Source organism: Dermacentor albipictus, chromosome 9 (genome assembly GCF_038994185.2).
Source record: "Dermacentor albipictus isolate Rhodes 1998 colony chromosome 9, USDA_Dalb.pri_finalv2, whole genome shotgun sequence".
Classification (NCBI taxonomy): Eukaryota; Metazoa; Arthropoda; class Arachnida; order Ixodida; family Ixodidae; genus Dermacentor; species Dermacentor albipictus.
Window position 1 is genome coordinate 1,366,803 of NC_091829.1, and position 27,043 is coordinate 1,393,845.

The 27,043-nt window shown below is 50.9% G+C and overlaps 1 protein-coding gene across 4 annotated transcripts in view; it reads right to left on the bottom strand.

Moving 5' to 3' along the window:
• Positions 1-27,043, bottom strand: part of LOC135909202 (latrophilin Cirl-like) — a 471,476-nt gene that overhangs the window by 438,147 nt on the left and 6,286 nt on the right. The window contains exon 1 of one of the 4 annotated variants that reach the window (XM_065441054.2): positions 16,135-16,233. The exons of 2 other annotated variants lie outside the window; for them this stretch is intronic. The gene's annotated coding sequence lies outside the window, so the exon portion shown is untranslated. Of the gene's footprint in view, positions 1-16,134; positions 16,234-27,043 lie in introns of those variants that run through there. One more of the 4 variants, XM_065441057.2, reaches the window with a different exon arrangement.

Here is a 27,043-nt window from a genome sequence, read left to right on the forward strand (position 1 = left end):
CATCGTCCGGGGAGGTTAGTTCGCAGCCCCGGCAATTCTCATTGGTGGGGTTGGGGCAGACGTCCGCACGATGTCCCAAGCCACCACACGCGTAGCACACCTCAGTTTGGCGTTTGTAGAGCGTGCAGCGCAGAAGACATAGTTAGGCACTTTCATGCCGGCGAAGAGGACGACCACTGTGGTGGTGTTCTTAATTCGTTTGACTTCCAGAGCCTTCGGGTTACGATGGTTGACGATCATGCGCTGGAGTTGGGCCTCGCTGATGTCGGCGTCGACACCTCGTATGACCCCTTTGCAGGTGTTGTCTGGGGCCGCGATGTATGCGGCCACTTTGTATAGACCTTCGCTTATGCGGATTTGCTGGATCCCTGCATAAGCGGTGGCGTTCTTCTCCGGGGTGGAGACGACGAGAACATTCCGAGTGAAATTAGGGCAGATTACGTCGCCCTCAGTTTCTGTGGGGGCTAGTGCAGCCGCCATGGCTAAGGCTTGAGCCAGCTTGATTTGGCTTATCTTCTTGACGTCCAGCCCGCCCCTTGGGCGAACGATAATTCGTATGTGCTCCCTAGGTAGTCTGGGGAGCCTCGACGAGGCTGCGAGGCGTTGCAGCACGCCTTGCGGGGCAGCCGTGCGGCAGCCACCCTTCGAGCCCACGTTGGGTTTCCTGCTCGTTGAAACTGGCGTTTCTTGCCTAGCTTTCTTGTTCTTGCCCAACGCTGTCGTCCAGCCTGGGCTGTTGGCTTCTTCGTAGGAGATTTCCTCTCCTACCACCATTTCTACTTCGGGCATAATGCTCCTCTTCGTCGGGTTACGCCTAAGCCTACCCGCGCCTAGCGTCGTCGCGGCGTGGTCGACACAAACAGTTCCACAACTTCCGCGCGAGGGCCACTCACCGAAGGAAGTCCTCAGAAGAAACCGTGTCGAATGGCGTGCATTTCAGCGGCAGGTGACACAAAAAGCAGACCGAAAATATTTACGAAAGCGGGAGCCGATCTTTCCCCGTCCGCACTTGTCGGCGCCTTCTTCTCCTGGCAAGGAAAAAACTAAGACAACAGCTAACACGGGTAAAAGACTCTGGAAATATTAAGGTCTCCGGAGGTAATCTACAAGATAGCGCGTGCACGAATTATGCCACGTCCTGCACAGGCGAAAGTGGAAATTGTATGAGAAGGATTAAGCAGCAGGACAACGACGTCGTCAGAAAAGGCCGGATACAAGATAAAGCACTTTGGCGCACCATCACAAGCCACACCATTGACCGGTGGATGCTGTGCCGGTGTAACCACGACAGAGGAGGGTGCATCTCTTTTACACACCTGCTCTTTGTCCACTCATTCGCCACAGCAACAACGCGCGCGCGATAAAGCGGACGCGGGGTGATGTTCCCGAAATGTGCACGTGCACCCTGCGCCACCTAACGCATAATTAAATAATCGATCGGACCCTCTCACGCTCCTCTTCAGTGGAACGTGGGATCCGCAGTGGCCGTCCCGTATGTTTGTTTTCTTTCATCCTTAGCCAAATGCTCGTTTTATTTTGACCAAAGCATATTTATGGCTCGGTAAAAATTTTGGAAAACGCGCCAAGTTGCGCCTCTGGATGACCCTTTGGAATGCTTCCAACTTGATAGGCCCGAGCATAATAATAATAATATATGGGGTTTTACGTGCCAAAACCACTTTCTGATTATGAGGCGCGCCATAGTGGGGGACTCCGGAAATTTTGACCACCTGGGGTTCTTTAACGTGCACCTAAATCTAAGTACACGGGTGTTTTCGCATTTCGCCCCCATCGAAATGCGGCCGCCGTGGCCGGGATTCGATCCCGCGACCTCGTGCTCAGCAGCGTAACACCATAGCCACTGAGCAACCACGGCGGGTTGGGCCCGAGCAGACGGCGCCAAAATCCGTGACGTCCCAGCACCACACCCCGTATTTCTGACTTGCGCATTTTTCTGGCTTAGTCTTCTCACGGTAAGAGCGGCTTTCTTTAAGTCTTTGGTACTGTAGAAATGCAATGCAAGCGAAATTATTACTTTTTTCCATCTTTAATGTCGCTTCAAGAGCATGAGCATGTGCGCGACGGTGCGCGTGCATGTTCGACCAAGGTTGAACACGAAAGCACTCGCGCCAGGCTTCGTTCACAGCAGAGGAGACACAAAGCAATGACGCTTGAGGCCACTGGTTCATCTGACCGCGTTCCGAGACAAGCACAAGGGACGAGAAACAGAAGGTAACATATTAGGAACAGCAGCAGGCAGACAACCACGCGGCAGGCAACTTCCCCCCCACCCCCACCACACACACACACACACACAGAGGAACGGCGTACCTTTAAAGCGCGTTAAAGCACCGAGAGAGAGAGAGAGAGAGATATGAAAGGTAAGGCGGTCTGGGGACAGCCGAGTCAGAGATTCAAAACTAAAGCCCGGTTCGCTCCTGTGAGGACCAGCCGCAGGGTTTTCGAAAGCCTCGCCTTACATGTCGGCCGGGTGGCCGGCAACGTGCACGACCGCAAGACGATAAGAGAGAGAGAGGGGGGGGGGGGGGGGGCTCACGCGGGCGCGACGAGTAATCGCCACTGTGGGAGCCAGCCAAACAAGTTCCCGGACTGTGCATAGCTACCAGGCTACGCAAGGGAGCAGCGGCCTGACGCCGGTCCCCGTAATGGCCGCTTTTGACGACGCGTTTGCGGCCAGATTAGAAAGAGCTGCCCGTCCGAACCGAGAATGCCTCTTTTTGCCTGGCACTCCCACGCGGCGCATTTCATTTTTTTTTTTTTAACAGCCCTGTCGGGTTATCCGTAGTTTTCGTTTCAGTTTCAGTTTATTGAGCGTTTGAAATGTTTTACAGAAGTAACTCTAGGCTCTAGTGACGTAGGAAGTTTGGTGGCTAAACTGTTGTATTTCCCAACGGCGTCAAATCATTGCCGAGTAGGTAAATAAATGCACTTTAAAGGTGTTCCTCTCAACACTGAGTTCGCTGTTCTAAGGCTCCGTTCGAGCCTTAGAACAGCGAAAGCGCAAGAGACAAAGGCTGACGCGCCTTCACGCGTCACGCTTTGAATTTGCATTCCGCAAGTTTTCAAACGAAAGGCTAGCTTTTCTGTTGCTCCCCTTATAAGTTTGCGTGCAAAAAGCAATAAAGGACAGGAGGAAGACTATCGAAACCGCCACTCTGCACTCAGTGTTGAGAGGAACACCTTTAAAGTGCATTTATTTACCTACTCGGCAATGATTTGACGCCGTTGGGAAATACAATAGTTTAGCCACCAAACTTCCTACGTCACTATTCGGCAACAAGCAACATTTATGCACCAGCCGTGCTGCACAACACGGGACCGTCTGATGTCGATTTGTGTTTGCGCTCGTCTGTTGTATGTGGCACTCGCTCGCCAAGTGTAATAATATCCGGTTTGCCGTGTACACTCGACAGGTTCTGCCGCACGGCGCGCTGCGTTGGCGCGGGGTCGAAAGGCGAGAGACAAATGTTTCGCGGAAGTCGGGAGAGCTCCACTGCTCGCCGCGACTGTCTGACCGGTGGTGAGAAATGACGCCGCTTCGAAACTACAGTCTCTTTTCTTTTAGAGCGAAGCGTTCTTTGCCTCTTCGACTTTCCCACTGTTGTTGTGGGCTCCTGTGGCTGCTGCTGTCGCGCGCACCGCGTCAAGGGGTGGTTCAGAGCGTGTATATAAATGACAGGCGCGAGCAAGAGAGGAAAGGCGACGGGAGAAACTCGTTTTCACCCCACCGCGTCGAATGTGCACAATGCCGTCTGCAGCTCCCTGGCCATCGCTATCTTAGCCGCTTGACAGCCGCTTGAGGCCAGAGGGGACGCAGATAGAACTGTAGAGAGGAGAAGAAGAGGATAAGAGGCCGTTCCCATGTAAGAGAGGGAGAGGTCTGAAGACACCCGGAAATTGTTGATATCCGCGCCTTCCTCGACTACACCCGGAGGGGGGCGGGGTGACACAAGGCCTATGGGCCCCAGGTGCCAGACGACCTAGCTACGCCACTGCATGTGGGGCAATGACAACCCTCCACCTTCTCAGAGGTTATAAGATATGGCGCACAACAACGCCTCAAGCAACCACCTCTCCCTGCAAGTGTGTTCTGTGTACTACGCCGACAAACAGCAGTGGTGCACGCAAGGTAACGTTTAACATCAACTCACCACACCCGTGTTAGCCTTAACGTTGAAGAAATTAAGCTTTAGCCGTGAACATCACCGCTAATTAACATAAATCAAAGCATCCAGCACGGAAAGCTTCGCTTACATCGATTCCCACAGTGCGTGGGATCTGCATAATTTTTTCAGCCATTCGTTCGTGGGGACATCGCCTTTTGAACAGCTACAGCCCTGGTTTAATCTCGTGCGAAGACGGAATTCAAGCTCGAAGCATAGTCACAGCGCTACAAGAAAGACGAAACATAAACACGAAATGCACAACACGGCCGCTGATTCTTTGCATTTCACGTTTGGTCATTCTTATACAAGCAGTGTAACTGAGTTTCATAATGGCTGAAACCAACTTGGTCAGCTTTCAACAACAGGAAAAAAAAATTGGAGGTTTGTCAAGATTAAGCCCAGTGGATGCTTCGCATCCACTGGGCTTAACCTTAGCGTATTTTTAGCGTTTGGAGGCATCTTGACCGCATACACGCCCGGCGCAAAGACGCTGGCGCGGTTGCGGGCACAGAGACTGACGCGACGGCGGGCGCGCGCCGCTTCATCCCTGGCGTGACGTCACATATAACGTGATGCAGCGATGGTGGCGCCGCCGCCGCGTCGCGCGCGACGGCGCGAACCGAAGAGTGGAGGCCTCCGCCGGGCGACGTCCGACGGCGCGATATAGGCCCGTTTATAGACCAGAACACGCTAGTCTCGCACCCAGGCTAACCGAACGCATACTCTCGCACCCGGGTTGCCCGGTCGACCGACGACTGGGCTGCCAAAGTGTGTTCGCCGGCTACCAGTAGACATGGCAAGCGCCAGCTCTAGGGCTCCTAAGTGCGGAAATGTGCCCGTTCACACAGATCCAAAGTAGAAGAAGTCATCTGGGCGATCATTGCGTCGTGTTTGGATGCCAAAACAACCAGCGGAAAAGGAGCAGGTTGCTTAGCGCTGTTTGCGAAGAGCACAACACACGTAGGGAATCGTGCCGGTGCGGTGTTTTCAGCCTGCGCCGATTTCCATCAGCAACGAAGAATGCCAAGCTGCGCCACCGGTGGATAGCTGCAGTGAATAGGAAGAACTACCAACCCAGTGAAAATGCACGAGTGAGTATTCGATCTGTGTATATTTTGGTGCCACGTTCAACTTTGCGCCCTACAAACGTAATACGTGTAACACGCAGGTTTGCTCCGAGCACTTTCTGGGCAACAAGCCTACAGAGCAGAATCCCGCGCCGGTGCTTCGCCTTGGCTATAACAAAAAGGCAAGCCTTTTCGTGTTTTCATTCAGGCAGAGCTCCCGACGGTTAAGCGGAACAGTTGAGTTTGCGGTTAGCGATACTTGCAGCTGGTGCACGGAATGACCATTAAGCGTGAACGACAAGTTGTAGGCCTTGCTGGTAAGCGTTATTGCTAATGAAAGTAAACCGAAGTCTGCTCGTCACGTAGCATGCGTCCACAAAAACGTAAACGACGACTACTCGTCGCCGAAGGTGTTCTTGCAGCGCACCTACCTTTACGAGCTGGTGTTGCAGGTGTCATTCGTAACGAATTCATTTGAGCCTCCTGAGCTCTAAACTGCGTGCGGGCTGTTATGCAGGGCAAAGCGCAAAATATTTCCGTTCATATGGCGAGGAAAATAAGGTGCTTAATTATTATTGTATTTTGTAACAAAATTTTGATCGTTCTCACTAGTTTTTTCTCTTTTTTTACTGTTTTCTTTTCTAAAGGAGCGCCAACAATCCGATGGCCTCGCACAAGCGAAACAGGTCTGGTACCAGGTAGCTGCAGTTGGTGGGGCTAATTTCTTGGAATGCAGGTGCGGTTGTTGTCTTGTACCAAAGGGGTCCTGATGATGCAGCTTTAAGTAGGGATGGTAATTTTACGTGCCCTGTCGTGGTTTGTGCAACTGTACAACACCTGCATCTGTCATGCTCGCCCTGTTATACGGGCTTTGACTGCACATGTAGTTGAAAATTATAACTACTGTAGTACCTCATTTTCTAATGAGTGCAGGTTTAGCATCATATGCTGCTTGTTCGAGTGCTCTAGGCTTTTGTTCTGAATGTTGTTCTCTTAAGTGGTTGCACGATACAATTGGCCTGGTGTGTTTTCTATTTCATTTTGAGAGGACTTTATATCTTCGCAACAGTGATGGCATGGGAAAGAACTACAGCCCTTCTTACCATAACATCTATTTTGTTTTCAATGTGCAGGTGGTGAAGGGCAGGTGTCTGCTAACCAGGCAGTCAAACGACCTCGCCAGTTGGTTGCCAAACGCGGCCAACCCAGTAGAGACCATGACAAACAAGACCAAACTGAAAGTGCAGATGACAGTGTTCCGCGTGCTTTAATAATATATGGCACCAACACAGTGCTGTAAATTCCTTCACAGGTTACGTGCCAAAAAGCTCACACGTGTTCTAGCATATAGCGCGCGGTTTGTACAAACGTAATAGCGCACCTACCCGATATATTCGCTTCTGCAGTCTGCACAGCACTCAGTGTGGCCATTGCGGACTTGCATGAGGTCTTGAAGTTTGATTGAATCCAGACAGCGAAAATGACAGGTTAGAAAAAACGCGAAACACGCCTTCCGCCCAGCTAAAAAGCCCAAGTTTCGCTTTCGCGCCCGGTCGCATCTCCCGGCGTGGCAGCCCAGGCCTGCTACTTCGCGGCGCTTGGGATAGATGGCGCGACCGGCGCTCATCAATATGGCGGCGCCCTTTGAATTCACGGTGTTCTGGTGTATAGTCCGACGTTATCGGCGCGCGGGCGAGCGTCGTTCGCGGTCAGTCACGCTACGTCGGTTGCGCTGCGCCAGCCGAGATGCCATCCCCTCTATACTTCAACGCGCGCGCCGTCGGCTGCTATCTTCGGAGCATGCGCAGAACTTTCGCCAAGTCGCGCGCCGTCCGCAAAAGCCGTGTGCGGTGTTGTGTTGGCGCCTTTTCCTTCACGCGCAATGCATTGTGGGTCGACGCAGTCGGCGGCGCCGGCGTGCGAATGGAGCAGGAGCCAAATTTGCGCCGGGCCCGTCGGGGTGCGCTGGCAGCCGCCGGTTACGTCGGCGCTGCAGTGCGTCGCACTATAGACAAGAAAACCATGGCCAGGCGGCGCTACTGCGCCTCTTGACAGCGCCCCCAATGTGGAAGCGTCAAGCCGGGCGGTCGCGCCGTGGCGCAGTCTCCGCTTTGTTTACATTGTGTTGTCCGCGCTTTTCTTCGCTGCTCGTGCTCACGGCGCTCCGTTTTCGACGGCGGCAGATCGCCTGCTTGCGCAACAGCCATGCAAAGATTGCCGTGCGGTTTCAAGAAGGCTGCTGACGCCGACAGCTTTTTTTCGTGGCGGCAACCTCACGATAGGGGAGCGTCTGCTTCCGAACGTGTACGGCGTTGAACTAATTGTGGACGGTGATGTGATAGTGAAAGCCAAGTGCGTGTCACAGGTGTCCGACAAGATCGTAGACGACGTCGAGTTAGAGGTACGCACTATGTTCAGAAATTTAGCCACATTTATTTCAATTACAACATAAGTCACACTGGCAGCAGGAACTTCTGTTGTTATACTACTCGATGACTGCAGATCCATTGGGCTGCTTCTTGACGGTTCCGTCACTTCACAAAGGCTTGTTCTGGAGTCTGTTTCACACGTGTCTTGCCGCTGCTCAAGAGCTGCGTCGCTGCAGTAGGAAAGCACATGTCCCGGTGGTGCTGACTGCTGAGAAGACTGTTGTGATTGCCATTGGTCTGTTTGGCGCCGCTTCCATCTGCATCGCATATGAATGAAACAGTATGTGTGCCTATTTGTTGTGGGGATTAAATTACTCCCAATAATATGTTTGCAAAGGTAACGTTCCTGTGATTGTGTGCATATATTATTCTACAAGAGTGCTACCACTGCAAGTTACGATACTTGCACACTTAGATACTTAGAAAACATGGGAAAACAACAAACATAACGCGCACGTCTCGAGCGGCTGCTTTCCGATCTGCCGCTTCCCGACGCACGCGACGACCGCGGCTTGCATTAAATACGGTCTGATACCACACACAAGTAGCACGCGGCCCCTTTCGTTACCTGCACAACTAGTAATTTAAGTTGCAGCGTTTGGAAAAAGGAAATAATTCTCTTGAGCTCGTCCATGCCAATCGCGAGGGAAGGCACAGTGCAATCAAATAAATTCGGAGGTTCCAAGTGCCAAAACCGTGCCAAAACCACGAAATCAATATGAAGCCTGCTGTAATGGGGAGTCTCAGGAATAATTTTAAGCTCTGGGGGTTCTTTAACGTGCAAAAAAATCAAAGCACACGGTAACAAGGGTGTTCTTGCATTTTGCCCCTATCGAAATGCGGCCGCCGTGGCTGGGAATCGAGCACGCGTCGTAGAGCTTAGCGGCGCAACACGCCTGCATTTACCGCTAACAAACGGCGGATGCCACCACAATTCAACAACGCGACACGACTAAACAAACGGCCGTGCACTAAAAACAGGCATATGACTATTCCGCTTTCAAGATATTACACGCGAATGCGAAAGTATGAGACTTACTTGACTCGGCGCACTGCAGTTATCTATGCTTGTCGTCTGTCCTTCTCGTACCACTTCCCAGGAAATCTGTAGAACTTCACGGGCGGCGTAGGACCTTTCATGTTTTAGAGGCTGATGTGGCAATCAACAACACATCAGTATTGCGTGCCACCTTTCCTGGCTGATGAGGTCGCACTCGGCGTCGCAAAAACCACGCGCACGAGCGCTCCCGCCGTACAGAACACAGGCGCGCGCTAGCGCAGCGACGACCCTCCAAACTTCCATCGGTCCGCTAGGGGAGCATTCGGCGCTGGTGCCGCGCGGGCAAACTTTAGGTTGCCTCGTCTATAGAAGGAGTTGTTTTCGCCAACGTAACGTAGCGTGCGCGCGCGCGTTACGTCGGACTATAAACGGCCCTTATGAGGCCCCATGTGCAGCCGGTGTGACGTCATCACGTGACGTCGCATCATGTGATCTCACTTCAGGGTCAATGGTGGCCACCGCCGGGAGGCGACCGACGGCGCGATATGAGGCCCCATCTGCAGCCGGTGTGACGTCATCACGTGACGTCATGTCACGTGACCTACTTGAAGCTCACTTGAAGGTCAATGGTGGCCACCGCCAGGAGGCGACCGACGGCGTGATACGAGGCCCCATCTGCAGCCTGTGTGACGTCATCACGTGACGTCATGTCACGTGACCCCACTTCAGGGTCAATGGTGGCCACCGCCGGGCGTCGCGCGAAGGCCTGAAACCTACGTTAATATGTTTCGCATAAAAAAAACAAGGGCAAGTCGTACACCCCGAGAACGCCTCGCTCCGTGCTCCACTCTCTACGAGTTTTCTGCCCTTTTCGTGTGGCGGCCCGACTTGCCTGCTGCGAAATACGGGCTCACAGCAAACAAGCACACGTCGCTGAAGTGAGTGTTCACGATTTGGCGGTTCTGGCACAGGGCCGCGCGAGCCGTGCGGCGACTCCAAGCACCGCATCCATAAGCCTCATAATAATGACAGAGCGAGAGACACACGAACGTCAACGTTTTCCTCCGTGCTGGCACAGAACTGGCGCTGAAGTACTCCGGTACAACACTCCCCGGGTAGAAAGGAGCCAACCGGCGACCTAGGCAGAAGACAGCAGAGGCGGGTCGTAGCCCGGTTTAAGCCGTCCGACATGAACGCCCCCTCGGAAACGAGCGTCATGAGCTGGCTGGACCGGCTCGATGACATAGTGCACGGGCGGCGTTTGCCCTAGGACTCTGTAAGGACCGTGGTATTTGCACAAGAGCTTGGCAGAAAGGCGGAGAGTGGTGGATGGAACCCATAGCCAAACTCCGGGGGAATCGTGGGCAGTAGATGCAGGGGCGTCACGGCGAGATTTTTGACGGCACCGGTCTTGCGTGGTAAACGAACGCGCCAGCTGACGGCATTCTTCTGCATAAGCAGCCGCTTCAGAAACGGCAGATGTGCGTCTATGCAGCATGACGGTTCACGTCCATAGAGAAGAAAAGAAGGTGAGAAACCAGTGGTAGCATGGGAGCAGAGCTGTAAGCGTAGGTTATGAATGTAAGTACCCGGTCCCAATTCGTGTGATCGTAGGACATGTACATCGCCAACATGTCGGCAAGGGTACGATTGAAACGTTCCGTCACACCGTTAGTTTGAGGATGGTATAGGCTGAGGCGGTGAGATGTACAATCTGACATTCCTTTAGGAAGGCTTCAATGACGTTTGAAAAAAAGACACACGGTCGCTCAGCAATTCACGTGGTGGACCTTGTCGCAGAATAACGTGATGAAGAAGGAAGTAAGCAACACCTTTCGCGGTGGCGGTTGGCAGCGCCGATGTTTCAGCATACGGTGTGAGGTGGTCAACGGCGACAATGACCACCGGCTGCCATCAGGAGTGTTCGGAAGGGGACCGAAAAGATCGACTCCAACGCGGTCGAACGATCGGGCAAGGCAATGGCTGTAGACGACCGGCGGTGCTGTGAGGAGGTGTCTTGCGGCGCTGACATGTAGGGCATGACCGAACATACAGGCGAACGTAGCGATACATCCCGAGCCAGTAGTACGGTAGGCGAAGACGGGAGTACGTCCTGAATGTACCAGCGTGACCACATTGGAGGTCATCGTGGAAAACGCTGCAAATGTCTGAACACACATGACCAGGAACTACAATGAGCCACCTGCCGCCGTCGGTTGAGTAATTGCGACGGTAGGATCCGGCAAGAAGCTTCAAAGGATCGGGTAAAATGCCTTCTTTCGAGACTACGTGGCCTAAGGCAGCAAGTTTACGGACGCCAAAATGACACTTTTTTTTCAAGTTTAGCTGTAACCCTGCGGCAGTGAGACACTCGAGAACTTATTCAAGGCGAGTGATGTGAGGAAAAATCTGCAGAAAATACTGCTATATCGTCTAGTAGCACAGACAGGTCTGCCATTTGAATTATCTGAGAATAGAGTATCATCCTCTCGAAAGCTGCTGGCGCGTTACAAAGGCCGAAAGGCATCACATTAAATTCATATAAACCATCAGGGGTGACAAGAGCCATTTTTGGGCAGTCGGACTCAGCCATGGGCACTTGCCAGTAGCCGGAGCGCAGATCCAGCGACGAGAAATATTCGGCTCCTTGAAGGCAATCAAAGGCGTCGTCAATACGCGGTAGCGGATAGACATCCTTGTGTGTAATCTTGTTTAGTCGGCGGTAATCGACGCAAAACCTGATCAAACCATCCTTCTTACGCACCACCACGACATGAAAAGCCCAGGGACTGTGGGATTCTTCAATCACACCACGTTTCAGCATGTCATCGACGTGGTCACTAATAACGTGGCGTTCGGTCGGTGATACCTGGTAAGGACGCTGGGGCAGTGGAGCATCGTCACCAGTGTCAACACAGACGTGCGCCCCAAGGAAGGTTGGTCGAGGACAAGAGACGCACGAAAACGTCCAAGTATAGTCGAACGACTTGGCTGCACCATGGGCTCGAGTGAGGGCGTCATCTATGCTGCGCAACAAGATGTCTTGGTCAAGTTCGGTGTGTGCGGTGGCAGAAGTGACCTCATCAAGAGGCAGCAGTGCCACATCAGAAGATGCCTGCGATGGAAAAATGAAGTGAAAAGTGTCCAGATGGCCGAGGAATTCGCCGTGTAATAAAGTTGAATTAAGGGCAGGGAAAGGGATTGCAGGCGTAAACTGCGCCGCAACCATAGGCAAGTTCAACGCCGGCAAACGGAAGTACGAGTTTCCGGCGACGAGCACAATCTTCAGACGGTGTAGAAAAAGCACTTGAATCGGTGATAGAGCAGCAACGGATGGACAATAAGGCGGCAGAGAGCGGAGAAATGACGACGTCGGCAGCGACGACCACTTTAGGTGACGGGCACGTAGGGTCTGCGATTGTTTATTTATTATATACTGCCCGCCTGGATGTCAGGTTTTAGGCAGGAGTGGGGTACATAACAATACAGTATATAGGAATACAATGTATAGGCGACGACAAAAGTGGTATACTGCACGCAACGGGAGCCGGAGCAACGGCAAACTGCATCGCAACGCTTTCTACAGGCAGCATCTGGGATCGAGACAGCCAATGGGTGCCCTTTATTATCTGCAAGCATGTCGCTTGACTCGTGTTAATGTTTCGTGCTTCAGCTCGCCAAAATGCCGAGCGACGCCGCTGCAGTAGCAATCTGCGTGGAGTATACCACTTTTGTCGGCGCCTGTACATTTGGTCGAGCAAGTACGGCATTAGAAGAACCCACATAAGCTATACAAAGCGGATTACAAGCAATATGCCACGACAATGTGAAGTATCGTTAGCTATTGCGGAATGCACTTAAGAAAGAAGACACCGTCGAACACTCAACCACATTGGCAGGTAGGTTATTCAATGTGCGAATTGTGCTCGGGAAAAATGAGGCTTTGAACGCATTTGTTCGGCACAAGAACTCGCTCACCTTCTTTGAATGGAAAGAGCGGGTTTGTCGCTGGGTAATTGAATGAAAATATGCATTTTTGTTTATTCCAAGTTGGTTATGGTAAATTAAGTAGAACATTTTTGTTTTTCCTGGTGCCGTCTTACCTGTAGGGTCTCTAAATTGGCTGTTTGCAAAAGGGCTGATGGGGATTTTTTCCAACTATAACAATTATATATGAACCTGACGTATTTTCGTTGGACATTTTGAAGTTTGGTAATATTGCACTTTGCGTGTGGATCCTAAACAATTGCTGCATATTCTAGAATTGATCTAATGAAAGTTTTGTACTAGAGCAGTCTAATTTCTGTAGAGGATTTACTAAGGGTTCTTAAATATCCAAGTCAATTGTTTCATTGCCTTATTTACAGTGTACGTTATGGGGTCATTCCATTTCAGATCTGATGTAATTATGACTCCTAAGTATTTGTATTTTGTAACCTGAGACAATGTGTTGTTATCGATGGTGTAGCGGAACTTCAAAGGATTCACTTTGCGTGTCACAGTCATAGCTACTGTTTTTTTTTTATAATTAATGCACATTTGCCAAGTGGAGCTACAGGCTTGAATTTTACGTAGAGACATATTTAATAATTCCTGATCGTCGTGGCACGAAATCTCATGGTAATGTATACAATCATCTTCAAACAGACGTATTTTAACTGATATATTGGCAGCAATATCATTTATAAATACCACGAAAAGTAATGGTCCCAGGAAGGAGCCCTGAGGAACACCGAACTCTACAGGTGCAGGGTGCGAACTGATTCCATCAATATATACTGTTTGATGCCTGAATGATAAGTATGCCACTAGCCATGCGAGCAATGATTCATTTTTCAGAATAGGTTTAAGTTTCAAAAGCAGTTTTTGGTGGCACGCTCTATAATAAGCTTTTTCGAAATCCGGAAATACCATGTCTATTTGATTGCCCCTATCTAATGCTGCTGCGAGGTCATGGACAATCTCTAATAACTGCGTTACCGTGGAATGTTTGCGACGGGAACCATGCTGTCGGCTATCAATAATGCAGTTTTCCTCAGCAAAAGTGGAAATATGTGCGAAGATAATGTGCTCGAGTACCTTCGCACATGTACATAATGAGGAAATAGGCCTGTAGGAAGAGACAAGAGACCGGTCGTCGGTTTTGGGTATCGGTGCGATTTTAGCATGTTTCCAATCGTTCGGAAGTTCAGCCCAGGACAATGATTTATGAGATATCAAGCATAAGTACTTTGCGCACCATTCAGCGTAACGGAAGAGAAAAGAAGCAGGATTGCCGTCAATTCCCGGTGACTTTCTGATATCTAGATTGAGCAGAAGTGTCAGTACACCCTCTTCACTAATAGGTAGGTTATTTATTGCCGGAATTCCGTCAAAAGCATTGAATTGTGAAATTACGTCATCATCCCTGGTGAACACAGAACAGAAGTAAAGGTTTAATACATCCGCTACGTCCCTTCGATCTGTTACAGCAGTGCCATTTATGATAAGGTTTGAAACTGACTGCTTCTTTGGCGACAAGTGATGCCAAAATTTTGCCGGCGACGAAACAAGGAACTCTTTTAAGCGTACACTCGGATAATGGTCTTCACTTTTTTTTATAGCATTCTTTAGAAGCAGTCGCAGTTCAGATAACTGGTGTGCGCCCTCAGGGGAAGGTTGTTGTAGAAACCGTTTCCTTGGTTTTTTTTTTTTTTACTTTACGGCCTGCACTGGCTATTTCTTTAGTCATCCATGGCTTGCAAGTACGTTTTACAACTTTTTTGTGTGGAATGAAACATTTTGTGCAGTGCATGACTAAATCTTTGAATTGCAGCCATAACGTATCAACGGATATGCCATTGCATTCATATTGGAAAACAATGGAAGAGAATGAATTGTCCAATGCATCGAGTACATCCACATCACTGGCGCGAGAAAAATGGAGTACAAAGGTCTCTGTCGGTTTCAGTTTTGAAACTTTCTTCAATTCCATGACAAAGGACACTATTTTGTGGTCTGAAATCCCTTCAAAAATGTGCACGCTCAGATTCATACGAATAACTTTGTCATTTACGAGGAATAAATCTAAAGTTGACGCACTTCCACCGCGAACACGAGTAGGCAGTTTCACTAATTGCGTTAAATTATGTAGCAGAACAATGTCAACAAAGGGCTCCGCATAGGAGAGGGTGCATTTGGGAACTCATTATCCCAATCGACATCTGGAACGTTAAAATCACCTGCAAACCAAATGCTACAAGATTGGTTCCTATATTCGCATAGAAATTCATTCAGGTTTTCAAGAAATGCAGGGCTGCAGTTTGGAGGACGATGGAATCCCGCAATTAGAAGATGAAAATCTTCAAGAACAACCTTTACAACAACGCTTTCCATTCCAACAGGGTCAGGTAGTCTGGACACATTCAAGCACTCCTTAATAAGTACGGCTACGCCACCACCTGCGGAATCTCTGTCGTTACGGTAAATTCCATACCCTGCTGGAGTGATTTCGACATCGCTGATACCTCGATGTAACGAAGTTTCAGTAATAATTATGATCTGTGGGCTATGGACCATAACAATACTTTTCAGATCTGCTGTTTTGTTAATTATACTACGTGCCTTCACGCTGAGGCAACAAAATGTACTTTTAACAGGAGAGTCGGGTCATGTCTTCTCAGACGCGATTGAACGAGCAACGATGGGCACTGTTTTCCTTTGGGTACTGTCCCATTGAAGCATTTCATTATCAATGCGAACTTTGTCGTATATAAACTTGACCTTTCCTCCCTGCCTTCTAATATCAGCCGTATTGTCCCACAAGTATTTTCTTACTTGCCTCGCGGCTGCCGAGAAGTCTTCACGAACAGATATGTTCTTTTCTTTTTTTAGCTTGAAACAGTTTTGAAGAACGTTCACTTTTTCACGGTGATCAATAAGATTAAGAATGACGGGTCTTGGTTTATCTTGTTTCTTCTTGCAAATTCTGTGTATCCTTTCTACGGAAGATACCTGTACGCCTAGTGTAGTTTTGAACAAGCCATCAACCACATCTTCCATAAGTGACGTAGACGTTTCGTCGCGGCGCTCAGGAATGCCAAACACAATTAGGTTGTTTCTCCTACTTCTGTCTTTAATGTCGACTAACTTTCTTTCCAGAGTTTTAATTGTTGTTTCCATATCAGCGATTCTCATGCCTACCTTCTTTACTATTGCTGCTGATTCCTCCACCTGCTTAAGCTTTGCCTCGATTGCGTCCAGTCTTTCCTGCATACTCTTCTGACCACCTAGAAGTTGCAGTAGCAGCTCCTCAGTGTTCGGCCCGGGATTAACCTCGACATCACTACATAGCATCATCAATGAAACCAAATATCCTGTACATACAGGTACACCGCACAGGCACTTTTGGGGCACGCCAGCAGGACCAGGCGACGGTTGCTAGTTTTTACAGTGGAAGAATTATTACTGACCTGCGCAAAAAGCCGGAACAGGTTTGACATGGTGTTGACCGGTGGCCCGCTGACCTGCCCACTGGAGTGATCAGCGTACGACGAGCTTCTTATAAAGGTCGTGGCCGTGGAACTTGGGGGCGGTGCCGTCCAAGCGCCGACGTAATGCGGCAGTCTTGGCGCGCAGACTCTGTAAAGTCTGGCAGTGGTGACACGTGTTGCTCCATCGTAGGGCCCTGAATCATTCATGTACTCTGCGACCACCTGAACAGATACAGGGCCAGTTGTGCACGACCGCAGTCGACTACAGCGTGATGTTCGAAAAAAAAAAAAAGGCCCAGCCTAAGATAACATCATGCGACGCATGCGAGAGGACGACCGATTCGACGACATACGGCACGTCTTCAATAAAAACACGAGCCGTGCACGCAGCCAAAGGCTTAACGTGCTGCAAGCTCGCCGTTCGTAATGACAGGTCAGGAACCGGTATGGTCACTTTTTTCAGTTCACTTATCACACAAACGGCAGCTCCTGTGTAGACAAGAGCTTTGGTCGCGACTACATCGATAAACACTGCGATTTCATTAGGGGGCAAAGTATGAGGCCTTGAAAATTCGGCGACGGCACAGTTCCTCCCTCAGGAACTGCGGCTGTTTTACCTCGGCGGAGAATCGGGCCGCCAAAAAGCATGGAGCAAATGGAGCGGCGACGAGGTGAAGGCGACCGACGTGAGCTGAAGGTGGCACGGCGTGAATAAGAGTCCGAAGCGGTCAGCGCCAACATGGCGTTCTGGTCGTTGAGGTGTGTATGCAAAGCGGGGCGCGACGTGACGAAAATACCCTATACACGCCGGCGACAGTGGCGCGCAACATGCCCATCGATACCGCAGGCGCTGCAGACGGGGCGGTTATCCGAAGTGCGCCATGGGTTGCAAGATGGCCCGGGAGCTGGGTACGCTGGTCGTGAACCGGGCGTTCGGGACGTGGCCGCGAGTAGAAGCGCCGCAGAGGTTGGCAGTGCCTCGGCGACTTCTCAATGACACGACGGAACGGATTGTCCAAGGCGGTCTCGGGAGCAGATGCTGTCAGGATTGGGGGTTCAATTGGGATTGGGGGCTCTCCTTACCCCCCCCCCCCCCCCGGGGTCGCGATGCGCAGCTGCAGCATTCACCGCACGCCTCCTCTAAAAAATAAAGGAGGCGATGCATTCATCATTTACACGCACGCTGTTCGTTGTATACACGTGTCAGTTAAAACGTATTTTTTTTTTTTTACTCGTACTTGTTTCATTTGCTGCACATGTACTGAGTGACGTGCACACGCGCAACAAAGAACGGCTGGATTGTCGTGCGCTCACTATCTTCGTCACCCCCCCCCCCCCCCCCTAGCATCTCTCGGTCTCGTGAAAGATTTTCACGCACCCACGGCCTGCCGCTTCCGTTTTCGGATCACCACGTCCGTTGCCAATTGTCGCGCGACTGCTTCTAAAGTAGCGCATCGGCGCGCCTTGGTCAGCTCCCGCTGGACGGCGTCTCGAAGAGGAGGAACACATTGCGGTGCGAGAGAGAGGCCGGCCTACATACCGCAGAGCGCCTTCCCGCAGAGCACGTCTAATGGAATGCAAATTAAATCCGCGCCGCGGTTCGCCCTTGGGCGTGGTCCGTCCACGCGCGCGAGATGCGATCGGGCAAACTACGGTGGAGACAACAAACTTTCCCACGTCCGGACAGGAAGGAAGCGGCACCTTTACTCGGGGACTTTCGGGACAAGACGGACTCTCGCGAAACGAGAAGGCCGCGCGCTGTGTCCGCACTTCGAATGAGCAGAAGAGGGCGACACCCGGCTACTGCGCAAATCACCAAGCACGAAAATCGCGCTTTCCAAGTGCACAGCGTCGTCACGAGTCGGTCAGAAGCCCGCGGGCGGGTGCGCGAGGCGGCAGCACTTCACCGCGAGTTTCGACGAAGTTCGAACGATGGGATGTTAAAACCGCCATTGCGCCAGTGAGCGTCGCAAGGATTCGCTCACTGGCGCCGCGGCGTCGTGGCTGCACAACTGTCTGCAGCTCGAGCGACGCTGGGGGTTGTGAAAGCTGTCGCGGGTCAAGGAGGCTGCTGTCAACGGTGCACGCTATATAGAGAACCCCACGACGACGCCAACGGCAGTGACGACGGAAAAAAATTTTTTCGAAGGGTCCGTCGCTATCGCAATAAACATAGGATGGAAGCTTCGTCCGTCCTTATCGTTATACGTTGATGCAGTAGAAAGAGACTAGTTGTGAGCAACGCATTCACATTTAACCAACAACTATGTCAAGGTACAGTTTCGTCACCGCCGCAACAAGACAGCGCGCGACACTGCAGTGAATGCGTGCAACCATTCGCAGGAACACGCACTCGTTTCCGCGTCAGCTAGCCGTCAATGTCCACCTCACGAACGCCCAGTTCCGACGTGTCCATTGTGCAGCAGATGTCGTGCGCGCAGCGCGTGCTTACGCTGCGGGCAAAAGATTGCAGCTCTATTAGTTCTCGCTTCTGAGGCGGAAGTTGCTCGGGCATACATCAAGGAAAGGTCTATTTCTCCAAGTGAGAGAAATGAATGAATGAATGTGTGGTTTTTATTGGCGCCAGGTGGGGCCAAAGAGCGCCACGCCAGTTTTAGTGACTTCGCAGTATAGTGATGGATTCTATGAAGTTGAAATGACGTGGCTGTAAAGGGGCCTAAAACATAGTCGTTGTAAAGTTCGTAAAATCTACGCGTAGTAAGATTATGGCGATGACTAATGACGTGTACTATGACCCTTAATGTACATTGCGAGGAATGTTATGATATACAAAACATATCAGATGGAAAGATTGGCCTCAGCACTATGGCCTCACCAGAGCCCTTGAGACACAAGGGCCTGGAAGCATGTGCCATACAATACTGCTATCGGAGCCGCATCCTCTGAAGAGACGAAGCGTTACGAATGTGTGGGATTAATAACATGTAGGACAACATCATTGAATAAACCGAGGATTGCTTTGGCGTGAAAAAGCGGTTCCTTACCAAGAAACATAGCCGAGTGAAGTGGGGTACAACAGCGGTATGCCAGAGGAAAATGTTTCATTCTACCAGCTTCGGCTTCCCAACACTCCAGTAGGACGTAGAGCACGGTCAGCCTCTCCCCGCATCTACCACAGGTTGGAGGTTCATTTCCAGAGAGTTGAAAATTATGGTTCCCAAATGTGCAACCGCGCGCAACAAAATTAGGCCAGCACAACTGGCTATCAAACGAAGAAAATACGAAACCGGTGAAAACTCACCACGGCCCTTGAACATGGAATTGGGAATGAAAAGATCAAACGTGTATATTTCATGACAGTGGAAGTCTCTGTTGAGGGCGGTTGTTCTCTACTATAGCCTCTGGCTGGAAGGTTTCCGACCTTCGGCGCGGCTCTTGAAGACCCTGCGAATGACGACATCGCACGACCTTCGTCATGCCTTGTCTGCTCGCACTTGAACCAGGCGGCTGCTCCGGGGCGCTTGCAGTTTGCAAATACGAGTCGGAATGAGTGAAAATAAGGACCCGCGAGCGAAGCAGGCTTGCGCAACTATAAACGCCGTTACCTCTTGAACGTTATTGCGTCGCGCCCGCGAAGTGCCGGGTGGATTTTGGGAAGCATTGCATCGACGCAAGCGAAACCTAGCCCGACCATTTCACAACACGCAGTGAGTCGACCGGAGCAGATGCGTCCCAGAAGGCACGAGACCGGAAGTGCGCGTCGTCTGCTCGCCGCCGAAGACGCCACGGCTCCTGCAACTCGCCATCAACGCGAAAGCTGCCACGCCTCGTTTGCGTCGGGCAACGCTACCAATTGTTCCTTGGGCGCCGCAGCCACGCGAGGGAGGTCGTTGATATCGCCCCCAATACACGCCCGTTTGGCTGACAATGGCACAGCATCGGCTAGCGCGCCAGCACTTGCGAGTGGCAGTATCTCGCATCGCGCGAGAGCCTTATCGAACGCGTGCGCTGGAGCTCCGCCGCGGCGAGAGCAAACGGTCGGCACTCGACTGCGAGATGCGTCAGAAGCTCGGATAGCGCGCTCTCTTCACGCGCGCCGTCGCGCTCCACGAACACTTGAGGCGAAATGTTTTTATTCATTCACGACTGTTTCCCGTCGTTGTGACGAAACAGGACAAGGTGGTTTCTTGTAGAATATTTTTCCGGCCTACAGGACGCTCTCTGTACCGGCCGATTGTTGGTGTTCAATAAAGGCTAATTACCTCGCGTTCATATTGTTACGGGGTTAAAAACAGTCAGGCGTAAATTTACAGGATATTTACAATAATTGTAGCAGCTGACAAGATGTTAGACGGCGCGCGAAGTCCATAGCGTCGTCTTCTTCCCCCCAGGATGAAAACATCTTCTTCGTCAGCGTGTCACATGACCCCCGGCGGCTGAAGCACCGGCTCGGTGCTGGTTAGGAGGCGGGCAAGTGATACAACTTAAGACGTGCGACGTCGACTGCGTCAGGGCGATGCTGACCCACGGTTGGCTCAAGAGGGGCCATTTTGTACGTGACGTCAGTTCCTTGTCGCAAGACACGGTAAGGGCCAGAGTAGCGTGAAAGTAACTTCTCCGAGAGGCCAACGCGTCGCAACGGTGACCAAAGGAGAACCAGGGTGCCCGGTGTGTAATGGACGTCCAAATGGCGGACGTCATATAAACGCCGCCGATTCTCCTGCGACTCCACAAGTCGACGTCGGGCAATATGGCGTGCTTCTTGTGCTTTGAGTATCGCTTCACGGGCGTACTCGGATGTGGAATTCAGACTAGCAGGCAGAACGGTGTCGAAAGGTAGCGTAGGGTCGCGGCCAAACAATGGGAAGAATGGAGAGAAGCCTGCGGTGTCATGGCGAGACGAATTATAGGCGAAAGTAACGAACGGTAGCTCAACGTCCCAGTCGCGATGGTCAGCGGAGACATACGTGGACAGCATGTCAGTAAGGGTGCGGTTAAGGCGCTCGGTTAGACCATTCGTTTGTGGATGGTAAGCAGTAGCAAGTTTGTGTTTAGTCGCGCACGAGTGCAGAATGTCGTTGACAACTTTAGAAAGAAAGTAGTGGCCTCGGTCGGTGAGGAGCTGTCGAGGGGCGCCGTAGTGAAGGATGACGTTTTCTAGGAGGAAGTGGGCGACATCGGCTGCACAGCATGTCGGAAGAGCCCGTGTGATTGCATATCGGGTGGCGTAGTCTGTTGCTACAGCAATCCCCTTGTTTCCTGAAGACGACGTCGGAAAAGGGTCTAAAAGATCAACACCTACACGGAAGGATGGTTCTGATGGTACGTCAAGTGGTTGAAGGCGACCAGCAGTGAGTGTGGTCGGCTTCTTGCGTCGTTGACAAAGGTCACATGCAGCGACATAACGGCAGACATCACGGCATAAACCAGGCCAAAAGAAGCGCGAACGAACGCGGTCATACGTCCGTGACACGCCAAGGTGACCGGCGGTCGGTACACCTAAAGCCCCTGCATTTGCGCAACCTGGTCGGCGGAAACGTGTATGGAGGGGCTTTAGGTACACCATGAAGCTGGGCGAGAACAGTCTGACACAGATGCTCAGGCACAACGAAGAGTCGGTCAAGGCCGTCCGGGCGCATGTTAGAGCAGTACAAAATACCATCTTCGAGTTCAAACATGCGAAGGGACGGATCGGGCGTCGTTGAAGTGAGCCGTTGAATCGGGTCTTGTAAGCAGGCGTCCCGACGTTGTTCGGCTCTAATATCGCGAAAAGCAGCCAGAGAGAGAACAGTGACAGGTATGCCGGCTGCAGAAACGTCAGGATGGTCGACAGGATGGAGCAACAAGTAGTCCGCTTCTTGATGTAACCGGCCGGTCTTGTATACAACTGAATAGTTGTATTCTTGAAGGCGCAGAGCCCAGCGGCCAAGGCACCCTGAAGGATCTTTGAGGGACGAAAGCCAACACAGAGCGTGGTGATCAGTGACGACTGTGAATTGGCTACCGTACAAATAGGGGCGGAATTTACCCACTGCCAAAACGAGAGCCAGACACTCGCGTTCGGTGATAATTGCGCTCAACGGAGGAAAGAAGGCGGCTGGCGTAGGCAATAACACGTTCTCGCCCTTGTTGTTTCTGTGCCAAGATAGCTCCAATACCGTGGCCACTGGCATCGGTACGGACTTATGTTGGAGCTGACGCATCAAAGTGAGCGAGAATGGACGGGGACGTAAGCAGCCCAATCAGCTCGGTGAAAGCACCAGTTTGCTCAGGGCCCCAAATGAATGCAGCGTTTTTCTTGAGGAGCTGAGTGAGAGGGCGCGCAACGTTCGCAAAATTTCGGACAAACCGACGGAAGTAGGAGCAAAGGTCCAAGAAGCTCCGAACATCCTTTGCACATGTTGGCACGGGAAAGTCTTTTACTGCCCGTATTTTATGGTGATCAGGGCGTACACCAGAAGAATCAACGAGATGCCCAAGCACAGAAATTTCACGACGACCGAAGTGGCACTTGGACGAATTAAGTTGTAGCCCCGCCTGACGGAAAACAGATAGGATCGTCCATAGGTGTTCGAGGTGTGTCGCAAAAGTCGGAGAAAAAACGATCACGTCGTCCAGGTAACATAGGCAGATGGACCACTTGAAACCGTGCAGGAGGGCGTCCATCATTCGTTCAAATGTAGCCGGGGCATTAGATAAACCGAAAGGCAGCACCTTGAACTGATACAGGCCATCGGGAGTAATAAATATGCTGCAACAGAACTGCTTCCTGGCCTAGTTGGTGCTTGCTAAAAGACATGTTTTTGCCGCTATAGAACACACAAAAGGAAGACACATAAAGACACCACGGGCGGCACTTCCAACTGATTTATTTTGGGCTGTGACCCAGGAATACATATATACATACACGTATGCGCGGGCTGTTCAAAGATCTACGTTACCCAGCGGTCAAACAATCTAGTTTCCGATTTATAGAGCACGATAGATGTATAGCTAATGCAATTTGTACCTTTCTTTTTTATATAGCAAGCTTCCATCAACTCCTGTGCTGTTTGTAATCTACTTCTGCCAAGAATCCTAATCTCAGAAAACCGTAGTTTGCACATGCAGGCCTTGCAGTGCGCAGGCAAAAGTGCCACGCCATCTTTCGTTGGATTTAGTTCGTGTTCCCTGGCTCGTTCCCTGTCTTGATGTGTCTTCCTTTTGTGTGTGTTCAATTGCGGCAGAAAACATATTTTGGGAGTAATAAAAGCCGTCTTTTCGCGGTCCGTGTCATCGACGGCAAATTGCCAGTAGCCACAGCGAAGGTCGATGGCCGAAAAATATTGTGCTCCATGCAGGCATGCAATCCAGGGCATCGTCAATGCGTGGTAGCGGACAGACGTCTTTCTTTGGTACCTTGTTGAGGCGTCGATAATCGACGCAAAATCGCCGACTGTTGTCCTTCTCTTTAACTAGTACAACAAAGAATGCCCATCGGCTGCAAGAAGGTTCGATGATGTCTCGAGAATGAATCTTGTGAAATTCATGTTGGATGATGTGTCGCTCAGTAGGCGAGACGCGGTATATAGGGTCGCCGATGGATCGGGCTTGCGCGCATGACCGGTGTGATGTTCAGAGCGTCGTCATCTGCTTCCTACCAAGATGAAAACATCATCTTCGTCAGCGTGTACGTCACAATATGTAGCTCCCTAAGTAATCATTGAACGTGTGCGAAACATTCGCAACACCATATCCTCAATAGTTAACCCCACGTAAAGCATATTAGTAAAGCCTAATCGGCAACAAAAGCGGCAAACACCCTCTCAAACTTTCAAGCGCGCTTTTCCACAAGCGGCGCTTCGATACCAGTGCGGCGTCGCGGCCAATGCACGTTCACATCTGCACGTTCGTTTCCGTGCCTTCGGCGCGTTGGCTGACGCCGATGTTATGGCCGCGGGCAAAAGGCGGCCGACGTCGGGGCCTTTCACAGCGAAGCTGTCTGTGGCTAGGATCTGAAAAATTATGTGTCCCCGAGATGTTGACAAAAACAAAACATCGTGTGGGTCGATCCTGGTGATGGTGTAGAAAGGGTCCAAGCTCAACAACACATATCCCTGTGGGCTCGGAGACCTGTAACGCGCCCTTGAACTACCCTTGTCCCACGTGGGACCCAAAGAGGTCCCAGTCAAGGGGGTGAGAACATACGTTTTTGAAAAATTGTTTTACAGAACTTTTTCATAAAGGACTGTTAAATTCTCGGCGCCACCCGCGCCGCCGCGCCACTGCTCGTCGTCGTCCAACGCTGGCTCCGTCGGCGCTCACGGATCCAGCCCAGAATTTCACTTCTGCCGTCGTAATGCCGCGCTTACGGGGGCGGTATGAACTTAAGGGGCTATGAGCCATTCATTGTCGTACGCGACGGACACATTTAATAACAGAGGGGATACACGCGAATGTGTGTGCGTACCTATATCGCCACCATGACCACAGCTTAGGACAATAAGTATGTTCGTACCTTTGTTCAATAATATGGATCAGCTCCGTCACCTGTATTCAACTAATGTATAGCATAACCACCATATAAGAAATTAATATAACTATTGAGCAATACAGCAATACAGATTTACGTATGCACTGAACTTACGTATCTATTGATTTGCTGTGAGAGCTTTTCAACGAATATATAATTTGTGTAACTCACATGACTGATGCATGTCAACATTTTCCAACATTCCCTCGCTTAAAGGCTCCACAAGGGGCCTTTAAGGGTATAACAAGTGGTGGTGATGATTACGATATATGCAGGATTGCAGCACAACCTGTCCCCTGATCCAATCGACAAGATTTTCGCATAATAATAAATAAATAACTAGATCCCTAAGAATGCCCTCCCCCAGTTCTTCCGCCTCGAAAAACTAAAGAAACATTCGCCAGCACGTTTGCCTGCGTGAGAGCCCCTGCCGACATAACGTTGGCGAAGTCAGTGACCGGCGCCATACAGCATAAACACACAAGTCATTCTGCGCGATTCGGAGTTCAGTTGAGAAACAGCCAGTGATTTTTGGCTCCAAGCATCCAATTAGTTGATTAAAACTAAATCGCTAGCTTTCTTTTATTTTCTATTCTAATCGCCAAGATTTCAATTAGGCAATTGTAAAGAATTACGAGAGACGACAAAAGTAGCCATTCCCAGCAAGGTACGCATCACGAGTGTATTTTTGTTCCGGCGAAGAAAGCGCCCCGAAGAGAAGTGTCTTTATACGCACGAACGGACAAATTTGTATTCGTAGAAAATATGACACGTTTCGCGTACTTACGCTTCGACCGGGGCGCGGTCGAAACGTAATTATACGAAATATCCATACCCGTGCACATATGTATGAAGATAACTTCCGATATTGCAGAAAGAAAGAATACAACAGAGTCATTACCTAAGATGACTAAAATAAAGTTATGACGGAAATGCCGTAAAAATTCCGACATACGCTATGTTGTAAATCAAGCGTTGAATGAAGACCAGTGGCGGCAACAATTGGCTAACATTTCAACGCGTAGAAGACCATTGCCACAACTGCGAAGAGCTAAACGACGCCCCAAGGACTTGCCCAGGAGAGAGCAAAACTAAATTATGGGGTTTTACTAGCCAAAACCACTTTCTGATTATGAGGCACGTCGTAGTGGAGGACTCCGGAAATTTCGACCATCCGGGGTTCTTTAACGTGCACCTAAATCTAAGTACACGGGTGTTTTCGCATTTCGCCCCCATCGAAATGCGGCCGCTGTGGCCGGGATTCGATCCCGCGACCTCGTGCTCAGCAGCCCCGCACGATAGCCACTGGGCAACCACGGCGGGTACCCAGGAGAGAGCAGCAGCAAAGAACGCCCCGATGTTGTTCTCCGTCCTCCTCGGACAGTGCGACACGGTGGCGCACAGCTACGCGCGCGCCTTTCGGGGCAACTTGGAAGCCCCGACGTCAGGTGACCCCGGCTACTGCAGGCTTGGCCGACGCGCAGTTGAGAGCCCCGCGGTTTGCATCGTGCGCAGACACTGTTCGAAGGAGGGCGTGAACGGCGATGTGGCTATGCGGTACAACGAAGCCAAAAAGTAAACCTGCAGCAAAGAAAGCCTTTTCGGGCCGGATACACACACAGTCCACGGCAGCCAGCGCAAAGGCGAATCGACGGCGCGTCGCCATTGAACGAACCCGTCGCGGGCCTCGATCAATGCCTCGGCGGTTGTTGTCTTGTCCTCGGTTCTGATGGGCTGCACCGTTGTAGCTTTGTCTTCGTTTTATTATTAACGGTCACAAGACCTCGGACACGATGTCTTGTACTCTTTAACATTCATCTATGGTAGCGCCACCTGCAGTGACCGGCTATACCTTATACCTGTTCATTGTTTTGCTATACTCTTTGACATAAATTGCCACCTCGTTCTTCCTTTCCTCTTCTGTCCCCCCACCCGTTAGCTGAACAGCAGGCAGCACTCCTTTCGGCGGCAGCCTGCACCTTTCTTCGCTTTCAAATGTGTACATATGCTTTCACACGATATAATAATAGCAATAATAATAGCAATAGTAGCAATAATAGTAATGATAATAATAATAATAATAATAATAATAATAATAATAATAATATGTCAAATCACTTGGAGCTTCAATACCAGTTGGCCCAATGTCGCTCCCCTTTTGCGCGTTTATGCAACCCGTACAACTAACGTTCACACACACGTACATTCGGCGTACTACAGTTACACCCCTAGCCTGTGCAACGGCACCGTATTCACGCTGCACAAGTTAACGCGGAAGCGGACCCACCCAATGACGAAAGTGGCACTGCCTTCTCCCATCGTGCAGCAACACTCAAGAGGCGGTGACGGTGAGGTAGCGCAACTGCGCCTCTTGGCGGGGCTCGCCGCACCGCCACCACCGCGCATGCGCTCTGC